The following is an 11152-nucleotide window of genomic DNA, read 5'->3' as shown; positions in this document are numbered from 1 at the left end:
TTATCCTTCCCAAAATACATTAAAGAAAATTAGCATTTTAAAGTAAATGAATTTTCTGTCTGTGGATTTTTTTTTTAAATCCACTTTGAGATCCCAGGCTGACTTTTCTTTGATGCCAAGTTAATGTGTAATCATTTGCCTCCTGACTTGCTGAAACATGAATACTAGGAGAGAAAAGCTCTCAGTGAGGCGGAGATTAGCTCTATGAGAAAGAGGAAGAACGACAGGAGTCTACAGCAAGCCTGAGCAAGTTTCTTAAGTCTTCTTAAAAATGCAGTTTTTGAAGAACAGACTGAACTCTTGCTCCCAAGGATAAGATCAGCGTTTTGGAGGAAATGTCAAAAATTTAAGAAATCAGAACAAAGCCATTATTAATCATTCCTTCACTCACTTAACAGTTATTGGACACCTCCTATGTGCAAGCCATCTGTGAACACCAAGGATATGAAGAATAAATATGAAACAGTTCTTGCCTTCAAGTAACTAATAGTCTAATAGGATTAAATAGATAATTAAAAATGTACAGCTTATTATAGAAGGTGAAGGTGGGTGTTCAAAGACAGCTTCCTGGGTGAACTGATGCTCATAGTACATGACCCAACAGATGGCTCATGGTACATAATCAGGACTTTGTTTTCAGTAAAGAATAAATAATGACTCTCTTCTACTACTGAGTCTGAGCTGAACTACCTAATATCCCAATCTTATTGAGGCCAGCAAAAAAATTAGACAACATGGTTTTTTAAAGTCTTCCTAAAAGCATTAACAAACTAAAAAGATAGTGGAGAATTAGAGGAATAAGATCTAGGATGAGACAGGAATCCAGAAAATTAAGTTCCAGCATTTGGGACTGCTTTTGCATAGAAAACATTTGCTGGCCCAGAAGAGGTGGCTGGGTAGCTAAAGAGCATTGTGGGGCTAGAAAGGACACACAACAGATGGCCAGTGGTGAGGACTTCATGTAACTCCCTGTGCTCAGCAAGCACTAAGCCTGCAAGGGCTGCACTCTGAAAGTAAAGGAAAATCTAGAGTAACCATGATATTACCAGTAGCCTGCTCTCAAGTCCTCTGGATTGTCCAGAAAACAACAACATATTATATTGAGGTAATTTGGGATTGTTAGTATGCTTAAGACCCTGGCAGAAACTTAAGCAAAACCTGCCTGGAGGAGAGTAACTTCTGTGCTTTATCACAACTTCTATAACTAATTGTAAAATTGCAATGACCAACACAAACTCAAACGTAATGAGGGGTTGGGGCACATAAACATGAATCGGCACAAACAACGGATGCTAGGAAAAGACTATAAGAAAATGACACTGCATATTTGAAAAACAATTGTATCAATGGCTACAGAAATCTCTGTGGTGCTGCATTATTGGAACTTGTTGGAATTTCTCTCTCTCAAAGTTGCCAGCAATGTGCCCTGTAGGGTCCTGGGGAAAGCTGCCTGGAGGGAAGTGTCCCGCTAGAGATACTCCTACAAAACTATCAGGACGGACAGAACTGGACACTCTGCTGGAGCCATCTGCTGGGGAAGCTACACTCACTGCAGAATCCTTGCGCTGGAAAAGCCATGTGCTCTGGCAGAGCCTACTTAGCCTTGTACACTGGGACCAGGAAGCAAAACCCTTTTCCTGCAGTGTCTCATCAGTGCACTGTACTAAGAAAGCTTCAGTGCCAATTGGCATGAGAAAGAAAATACTTAAAGGGACAAGATCCATTTTCACCAAGTAGTCCAACAGGGTAAATTTGGAGCTGAGTGATAATAAATCAATAACCAGAGTAAGAAACAAGAAGAAATTTTATAATTAAAAAGCAAAATATCCAAAGTTAAGAAAATAGATGAATGTAATAAATAGTACATTAGGCACAACTGAAGAGAGAATTAGGGAACTGGAAGACAGATAAGAAGGATGGAATATACAGAGGGTTAGAGATATTTATGACAGAGTTGGAGGGTTCTAAATATATACTATTCAATGTGATAGCCATAGCCACATGTGGCTATTTAAATTTAAATAAATTACAACTAAGTGAAATTTTAAAATTCAGTTCCTCTATCATACTAGCCACATTTCAAATGCCCAATAGCTCCAACACAGATCTAGAACAATCCCACTGTTGTAGCAGATTCTATTAGTACTGGACTAAGTTTCAGCTTAATTGGATTCTCATAAATAAAGGAGAAAAATGGAGCAGAATCAATGTTTCAAAGGAGTTGGCTGAAAAATTTCCAAAATTAACAAAAGATATCAAGCCACAGTTTTTAGAAGACCAACAAATTATAAACAGGATAAGTAACAAAAAACCCATACCCAAACCTAGAAAATTTTCAGGGAAGCCAAAGACTTAATGGTAAAGAGTTGAAAGCTTTCCTTTTGATGTTGGGAACAAAACAAAGATACCTGTTCCCACCACTTCTATGTGATATTTCTTGGCCAGTGCAGTAAATCAAGAAAAGGAAATCAGAAGTATAAGAACTGGATCAAGCACTGAAGCGTCATTTTTGAAGTAAACATTATTATATATTTAGGAAATCAAAGAGAATTTATAAATTGTTAGAATCGATAAGTTGCTGAATGCAAAGTCAGTGTTCAAAAATTGAACCACAAATGGTTGAAAAATAAAATTAAAAAAAATTTTTTTGTTGATTTATTTTTGAGATAGAGACAGAGCATGAGCAGGGGAGGGGCAGAGAGAGAGAGGGAGACACAGAATCTGAAATAGGCTCCAGGCTCTGAGCTGCCAGCACAGAACCCGATGTGGGGCTCAAACTCACGGACTGTAAGATCATGACCTAAGCCGAAGTTAGACACTTAGCTGACTGAGCTACCCAGGCACCCCAAAAGATAAAGTTTAAGAGTATCATTTATAAAGACATAAAAATGATAAACTACCTAAAAACAAGTTTTACAAAACGTATGTAAGATCTCTATATAGAAACTATAAAATAGTATTATAAGAAACTAAAAAGAGTTAAATAAATGGAGAGATATGCATATTAATGAATTGCAAAAGTCAGTTACTGTAAAGATATTACATCTCCCTAAATTAATATGTAGATTCAACATGATTCCATCTCAACAGATTTTTTTTCACAATCTGGTGATTAAAATTGATATGGAAATAGAGAAGACCAACAATAATCAACCCTTTACCTTGAATAAAAGTGTGATTAGAAGGTTTGCTCTTATTATAAAATTACATATTAAGTCAAGGCTGTATTTGTATTTAGCAGGAGAATAGGATACAGATCCCAGAAACAGACCCTGGAATATACACAAACATTGGTTTTAACAAAAGCATCACTGCAAAGTACTGGGGAAAAGATTCACTTTAAAATAAATGATCCCTTGGGGCGCCTTGGTGGCTCAGTCAGTTGAGCATCCAGCTTTCGCTCAGGTCATGATCTCATGGTTCATGGGCTCGAGCCCCGCATCAGGCTTTGTGCTGACAGCTAGCTCGGAGCCTGGAGCCTGTCTTCAGATTCTGTGTCTCCCTCTCTCTCTGACCTTCCCCTACTCACGCTCTCTCTCTCTCTAAAATAAATTTAAAAATAACAAAATAAAATAAAATAAAATAAAATAAAATAAAATATCCCAGAACAAATGGTCATCCATAAGGAAAAAATGAAACTCAACTCTCACCTCATACTAGACATAAAAGTCAGTCCCAGACAGGTTGTAGACTAAATGTGAAAGACCAATGAAAGTTTTAGAATCAAATATAGAATATTTTTATGACCTTGAATTAATACTAAAATTCTTTTAAAATATTGATACCTTTGTGGGGGCACCTGAGTGGCTCAGTCCGTTAAGCATCTGACTTTGGCCCCAGTCATGATCTTACCATTTGTGGGTTCGAGCCCCATGTCGGGCTCCGTGCTAATGGCTCCGAGCCTGGAATTGTTTTGGATTGTATGTCTCCCTCTCTCTGCCCCTTCCCTCCTTGCACTCTATCTCTCTTTCTCTCTCAAAAATAAATAAACATTAAAAAAAATAAAATATTGATATATTTGTCTACCTTAAAACTAAGAACTTCTGTTCATGAAAAGACACAATGAGGAGAGCACAAAAGGCTAGGAGAAGCCACAGACTAGGAGAAGATCCTTGCATCTGACAAAGGAGCTTAAATCTAGAATATTGAAAAATGTGCTCAAATCAATAAGGACAGAGAAGTCAACAAAAAAAATGGCAGAAGAGTGAACTTCACAAAAACAGAAATCCAGATGGTAAATAAACATTTGAGATGACGCTCAACTCATTAGTAAGTTAGGGAAATAACAATTTAAATCACAATGATAGACTGATACTCACTCACCAGAATGGGAAACATTTTAGGAACTGACCATTCCAGGATGAAGATATTATGCATTACTGATGGGAGCAAATTGCAACAATCACTTTGGGAACCTGTGACCTGTCTCCTAGAATTGAAAATCCTCACACTCTGTGACTCAGCAATCCTACCCCTAGATATATACGCTCCTCCCAAATATGCTCATAGAAATGAAAAAGATGTATATGAATGTACACAGCATTACTTGAAATCGCCCAAGACTGGAGAGAACCCAAATGTCCACAGACAACAAAATAGGTAAATGGTGGTATATTCATGTAAGAAATGCAATGAAAGTTGTATTCATTGAAAACAATCAGTCATGAACTACAACCATGTGCAACAACATGGAGGAGTGGGCTCAAGTAACAACCAAAGTAACCAGGGGGAGCCGACCCTGAGATGGAGAAAAGTAAACGCTCCACATGGAGAGGTCATTGGTGGAGGAGCCCTAAGTCCCCAGGCCCCAAATCTCTTTCCAGCTGTGCCACATCCTCTACTCCTTCTCTTTCTTGCAGTAAAGAGGGTGTACCTTTCCTCATCCGTCCTGTGCTCTGGATCTCTTCAGCTTTGAGTCTTCAACTTACCCTCTTGGTGGGAGTCCCCTTCTCTCAGAGGGTTCCTCATCTCAGCAGTTATTTGCTTCAGTTTAGTCTCCCTGCCAACACGTGAGCTCCTTTAGGGCAGGTGCCTCATCTGTTGGGACCACCCTGCATGGCCAGAGTTTCAGAGGGCCCATCACATGGCAGAGGCTCAGGGACCACAATCATTTTATTGATGCATGGTCTCCTTCTGCCTTGACTGGCAATGCAGCACTTAGCAACCACCTTGCTCTTTCCTGGGTTCCCATCTCTTCACCTGTGAATGAGCTCTGCTCCAGAATTCCAGGACGCTCTGACCTCTGGGAGTGGCCTCTGTGACACACTACCCAGCACGCTAGGGAGTGGCTATTCTCTCCACCCTTCTTCTCCCATGCTTTTTCTCAAATGAGGCACTGAGGATATCTGAAGCAGAAAAGCAAGAGGGAGTAAGCAAAATTTATCTGAGTGTCTACTATGTGTCAGGATCTGTGATAGGGTAACCGTGTTCCCCCCACTCTGTATCTAAAAAATAATGTGGGTGCCTGGGTGGCTCAGTTGGTTGAGCATCTGACTTCAGCTCAGATCATGATCTTGTGGTTTGTGAGTTCAAGCTCTGCATCGGGCTCTCTGTTATGAGCACAGAGCCTGCTTCACATCCTCTGTCTCACCACCACTGCCCCTCCCCTGCTCACGCTCTCTCTCTCTCTCTCTCTCAAAAATAAATAAACATTTAAAAAAATAATGTAGTTCTCAAAACAACCCCTTGAAGTGGTTGTCTTTATCCCTTTATCACAAGCGTGTGAACTGAGATTTAGGAAAGGTGAATAATCTGCACAAGGTCGCCAGCACGTGTGGCAGCCCTGAGAGCTGACTGGTTGTGGGAGGGCTGCTCTTGCACTCCCCTTGTTTGCTTCCCCTCATCTGATCAGAAGGTACAGGACATGTGGAAAGAATATCAACTATGTTACCAGACTCTAGCCTGAGTTCGAAACTGACTTCTCTACTTCCTGTAAGCTGTTAGGCCTTGAGCAGCTATCCTAAAATCTTGGAGCCTCAGGTTCCTCAGAAATTAGGAAAGTGGGACGATACCTCCCCAACATGGCTGGTATTAACACGGCCGTGGTGAGGTGTGGCTGGAGACTAAGATCAGGGGCAGGTTTTACAGGGTTGGGAGTTCAGGTGTGTTTCAGCCTCTGCCCTGTCCTGTCTCTGAGTCTGAGAGGGAAGGGAACAATGGCTGCCTCAGAGGCAGCTGGTTTATGAAGGAGGACCCACCTCACCTACACTGAAAATTCCAGGAGAGGAGAAGAGAGACTGGGGGTCTGTGGTGGAATTTTCCAACCCCCGAGGTGTCCCCACTTGACATGTATGATGTGCTATTTGCAGGACATTTCTACGGTGTATTGGACACTACAAAATCTTTCTCCTCTGACCCTTGGGGCCCATTTTTACTATCTCTCTTGAGTCTCATTTGGATGTCTTGGTTCAGAAAATGCTAAAGGTTTCCGGAAGAAGGTCTCTGTCCCTTTGTGTCTACTCTTACCGCCTTAATGCTGTAACCTCCTTCAGAGCCTGCTGCTATGGCCTCCTTACCAGTCTCCTCCACTCTGATCTTGTCACACTACCCTTCCAGCCTGTTCTGATCCAAAGTGTTTACTCATTCTTGGGGCGCCTGGGTGGCTCAATCTGTTGAGCACCCGACTTCGGTTCAGGTCATGATCTCACGGTTCGTGAGTTGGGCTCTGTGCTCACAGCTCAGAGCCTGGAGTCTGCTTTGGATTCTGTGTCTCCCTCTGCCCTTCCTCTCCTCCTGCTTTCTCTCTCTCTCAAAAATAAACATTAAAAAAAAGAAATTTGCCATTCTTCAAAGCTCAACCACAATACCATGTTCCCGGATGTCTTCCATCCGAGCTGAAAGCTCTTGACTGGAAATCCTGCAAGGGCCTTTTCCACCTTCATTATGGCATTTGTATTACAGATCTGTGGATTTCTCTGTTTCCACACAGTTGACAGTAAACTCCTTAAGGGCAATGTCTGTGTGTCACCTCTGATGCCTGTCCTTCACTAAGTGCTTGAATGAGTGAATAAATGAGTGAATAAAGAATTGGTAGTTATTTTGGTAATCTTAATTCCTCTTCTCCACTACTGAGCTACTTCAAACTGAACTGAAGCCACTTCTTACCCTTTGCTTCTTTCTCTCAAGTTCTCTCCTAAATACTCCCCTCCCTTCCTCTCCTACTCTTCTCATTGCCTACCATAACACACACAGAGTGAGGGGCCCCAGCCAGGGATGCTCTGGAGATTGCCAAGTAACATGCATGGAAGGTTCCAAAATTCTCCAGCTGGTCTATGGTTTTCTAGAACTCCAGAAGTGCTAATGTATTTCCCAACCAGCAGTCAGATGTGGCCTTTGTCACACTGTAAATCTAATTTTGTCAATTTCTTGCCTTCTTGAGACTTTCAAGTGCTTCATGTTACACTCGAGATAAAGCCAAAATTCCTTTCATATTCTACCTGTCCCTTCCTGTCTCTTGCCATTTTTGTTGCAATCTCTAGTTTCACAATCCATTTCTCTATGAGAGTGTCTCCTTTGCTCATCACCTGGCTTGATCCTACAGGTGGTGGGTCAAGGTTCAGCTCAGGTGTCTCTGTCCTGGGGAGCCAGCTCTGACACCCACCCCATCCTATGGCTTCCTCAGCTTCCCAGGCTTCCTGTTGTTTGTCACACAGCATTGAAATGGTTTGTTGTTTATTTTCCCCTTGCTGTCCATTTTATTACAGGATCTGTGTTCCCACAGAACAAGTACTTTGGACTCAAAGGAAAAACATTCCTCAAAGGGATGAATAAATGTTCACTCCCTCTCTAGACTGATTTCTCCTGGCCCCTGCTGCTCTCACACACCCTGGACAAGTGATGTGCTACTGTGTTTTCTTCTCTTCTTCTTCCCATTGTCCTTCTGTCCCTGGTTCTGTCCAAAGAGGTGAGTGTTGTGGTGCAACAGCTATGTGAAAGCCTGCAGTAAGCTACCCAACCATTAGCAGCAGTGGTCTCTGGGAAGTAGGACAAGAGTTGATATTTTATTCTTTCAAGTTATCTTTAGTTTATTAAATGTAGTATATTTTTTAATGGGAAATCATTCTTTTTGTTTTGTTTTTAGCAAGAAAGATTACTACATGGGGACTGGAAGAGCTTGGTTTCAGTCAAAATAGCAGAATATTGTGTATAGTAAACTACCATCTGTCTTAAAATAAGAAAAGCAAAAGACATATGTTTATAAAAGCTTTCTAAGATAATGTGGAAGAAATGGACAATACCACCCATCTCTGGAGGAGAGCTAGGAATCTGGGACCTACAGAGACAGGCTTTTCACTTTATCCCCAGGTACATTTTGAATTTTGAACCATGTTGAATGTATTAGCTATTTAAAAAAATAAATGAAGTGTAAATTGGAAGCAGCTGAGCTTGATTTCTAACCCACCAGATGACTTAGGAAACCTCACTTTCCCCATCTGGAAAATGGAGAAAACATGCCGACGTCCCAGGGTTGCTTCAGGCAGTGGAAGGCTTGGGCATGTGGATCACGGGGCGTAGCTTCTGAAGGCCACACCCAGGCCAAGATAGGCTGCGGCCTTTTCATCCCACCCGGTCTGTCTTTCCACCTACTCACCCCTTCTCGTCCTCCAAATGAAGCTGTCAAGGCCAAACCCTGTGTCTGCCAGCACATCCCCCTCTGGAAGTGCCTACCTGGCCCCCTGCCCATTGGAACCCAGCTAATAGCATGAAGGAAAAGCCACACTTTGAGGATCTGGGCATTTCAAAGCAGCCAAAAGCTCTTTTTGTTTTCTCAGGCTATCAGCTTGCCAGCTAGTTCCACACATTAGGAATATTTTGGGTCAGCACTACAGTTTTCAACCATAGCGGATTCATTTTGTTTCATGACTACTTCCTTATAATAGCTCTGGGAAAAACTGCACTGGGCTTGGACCCAAACCACGTTCCTGGCATTGCAAGCCATGTTCAAGATGGTGTCTTTGGTTAGTAATCATAAAAGATGTTGAAATCTCCTTCAACTTACTAGGAATCAGTCTGGAAAAAAGAAGGATTGTTTGGGTTGAGTTTCTAAAGGGCTGTCATCACCATGACCTTCAAGCTGCTTGAGACAGGAAGAGGAGCTTAATTTACCATGTTTCTGCCTGTTCAAATAGCCCTACTTTTCTCTGCAGCCCTGCAGATTTTTCCTCCTGGATGTGGATATTTATTGAGTACTGATGCAATGTGTGAGGCCACAGGAGGTGTTCTCTTTGTTGCTTGGGATAGGGTTACCAGACTTGGCAAATAAAAATCCAATACACAGTTCAATCAAAATTCCAGATAAATAACTAATACATCTTTAGTATAAATATGTCCCATGCAGTATTTGCATACTTACACTGAAAATTATTCAGCATTAATCTATAGCTCAGGCTTAACCGGGTGTTCTGTATTTTATCTGGCATCCCGGCCTGTGAAGGACATGGAGAGAATCCTCCTTAGCTCTACAGAGGAGACAAGGGGCCCACTTCTCTTTATGTCTGACCTGGTCCTGATCCTCTTTCTTTAAACCAGCCCTCCACCTCTGGGCCACAAGAGCAGAACACAAAAGGGACCAGACACCAGGATGCTTGCTTTGTCACATCACCTGCAGACCACTTGCAGAAAAGATCTGCTCTCCTGGTTCCTGCCTTAGACCATGTGGTTCTGAGGCTCCCACTCTGCCTGGACCTCATCACCATCCTGTACAGCTCCTCTGGGTTGCCTTCCCCCACCCTCTTCTGTAGCAGACCCACTATTCCCCCACGAGTATCTTCTGTGTCCACTCTGAGGAATTAGTTCAGCCTGATTCAGGACAGCCCTGAGAATCTGGTGTAGCTCCAGGCTTTTTGACTAATGCTCTCACCAGATTTGTCCTATCCTTTTAGGGTGAATCTACCTGGATCCAACTCAGAGATGAATTTGGTAAAAATGCTGTCAGTCCAGAAACCCTACATCCATGAAGACAGTTGCTTTCAGTGAGACTGTTAGCTGAAGGTGGGAGTGAATTCTGAAGGCATGTGTAACTATGTTGAATTCCACCCAACGCCATCTCTGGTGGGCTTGATCTGTCTGAGGCAGGTGGCTATGAGGGTGCACTTCCTACCGTATCATTCTGGTCCAGCAAGTGAATCCTCAGTAGAGTCTGGACCGAAGTCCTCAGAGAGAACCATGTCCTCTCAGAAAATACAAATCAAAATTACTTCTGAGACACTTCATGATGCAAAATGCCCTGCTGGCTCCCAGAGACCCATGCTCGATCAGTGACTTTCTGCACAACTGTGATTTCTACTGCTTTGACATGGCCCTGTGCTCCCATCCATTAAGAGGCCAGTTGAGTAGGGCCATCTTATCAGCTGATGGTCACCAGCATGGGGTACAAAGATGCCCCACTGTGTCTCAGCGATGTCTAACATTGTGTTTCAGAGGACATGAAATACCAAAATCTATGTTGGTTTGCTAGCACTGCTGTCTCACAGTTTATTTATTGTCTCACAGTCCTAGAAGACTTGTTGTCTCACAATTATAGAAGAATTTATTGTCTCACAGTTCTAGAAGATGGAAGCCAAAATCCCAGGTGTCACCAGGGCTGTACTCCTTCCGAAACCTATAGGGAGAAATGCTTTCTTGCCTTTCCCAGACATCTGATGGTTTCCTGGCTAATCTTTGGTGTTCCTTGTTTACAAACATAGCACTGCAATCTTCCATCTGCACATGGTCTTCTCTCTGTGTCCTGTCAGCCAAATGCTGTCCATGGACGTGTATTTAACAGAAATTGGTGTGTTGCAGGGCACCCGGGTGGCTCAGTCAGTTAAGTGTCCCACTCTTGATTTCAGCTCAGGTTATGATCTCATGATTTGTGAGATTGAGCCCCAAGTCAGGTTCTGTGGTGTTAGCGCAGATTGGGATTCTCTCTCTCCCTCTCTCTCTGCTCCTCCCAGACTCGCACATGCACATACACATGCACATGCACACGCGTGTTTTCTCTCTCTCAGAATAAATAAATAAACTTTAAAAAAGGAAATTGGTAGGTTGCTAATAGATAAACATAGGAAAAGCTTACACAAAAATCTGGGCCTCTATAGGCCTTTAATAATTGTGACCACAGTTTAGGCTTTGATAGAGAGCAGGTGACAGACTTGTCCACACCAGTGCAAAT

General features: G+C 42.4%; 1 long non-coding RNA gene across 1 annotated transcript; it reads left to right on the top strand.

Moving 5' to 3' along the window:
* The first annotated feature begins 5289 nt into the window (after nucleotides 1-5289).
* LOC115303413 lies at nucleotides 5290-8357 on the top strand. Its single transcript, XR_003914038.1, has 3 exons — nucleotides 5290-5368; nucleotides 7704-7903; nucleotides 8081-8357. It is a non-coding gene; the product is annotated as an uncharacterized LOC115303413 (long non-coding RNA).
* The last annotated feature ends 2795 nt before the right edge of the window (nucleotides 8358-11152 follow it).

The sequence above is a fragment of the Suricata suricatta genome, chromosome 10 (assembly GCF_006229205.1).
Source record: "Suricata suricatta isolate VVHF042 chromosome 10, meerkat_22Aug2017_6uvM2_HiC, whole genome shotgun sequence".
Lineage (NCBI taxonomy): Eukaryota > Metazoa > Chordata > Mammalia > Carnivora > Herpestidae > Suricata > Suricata suricatta.
Note: the sequence above shows the minus strand (reverse complement) of the source record. Positions and strands in the feature narration are given on the sequence as shown.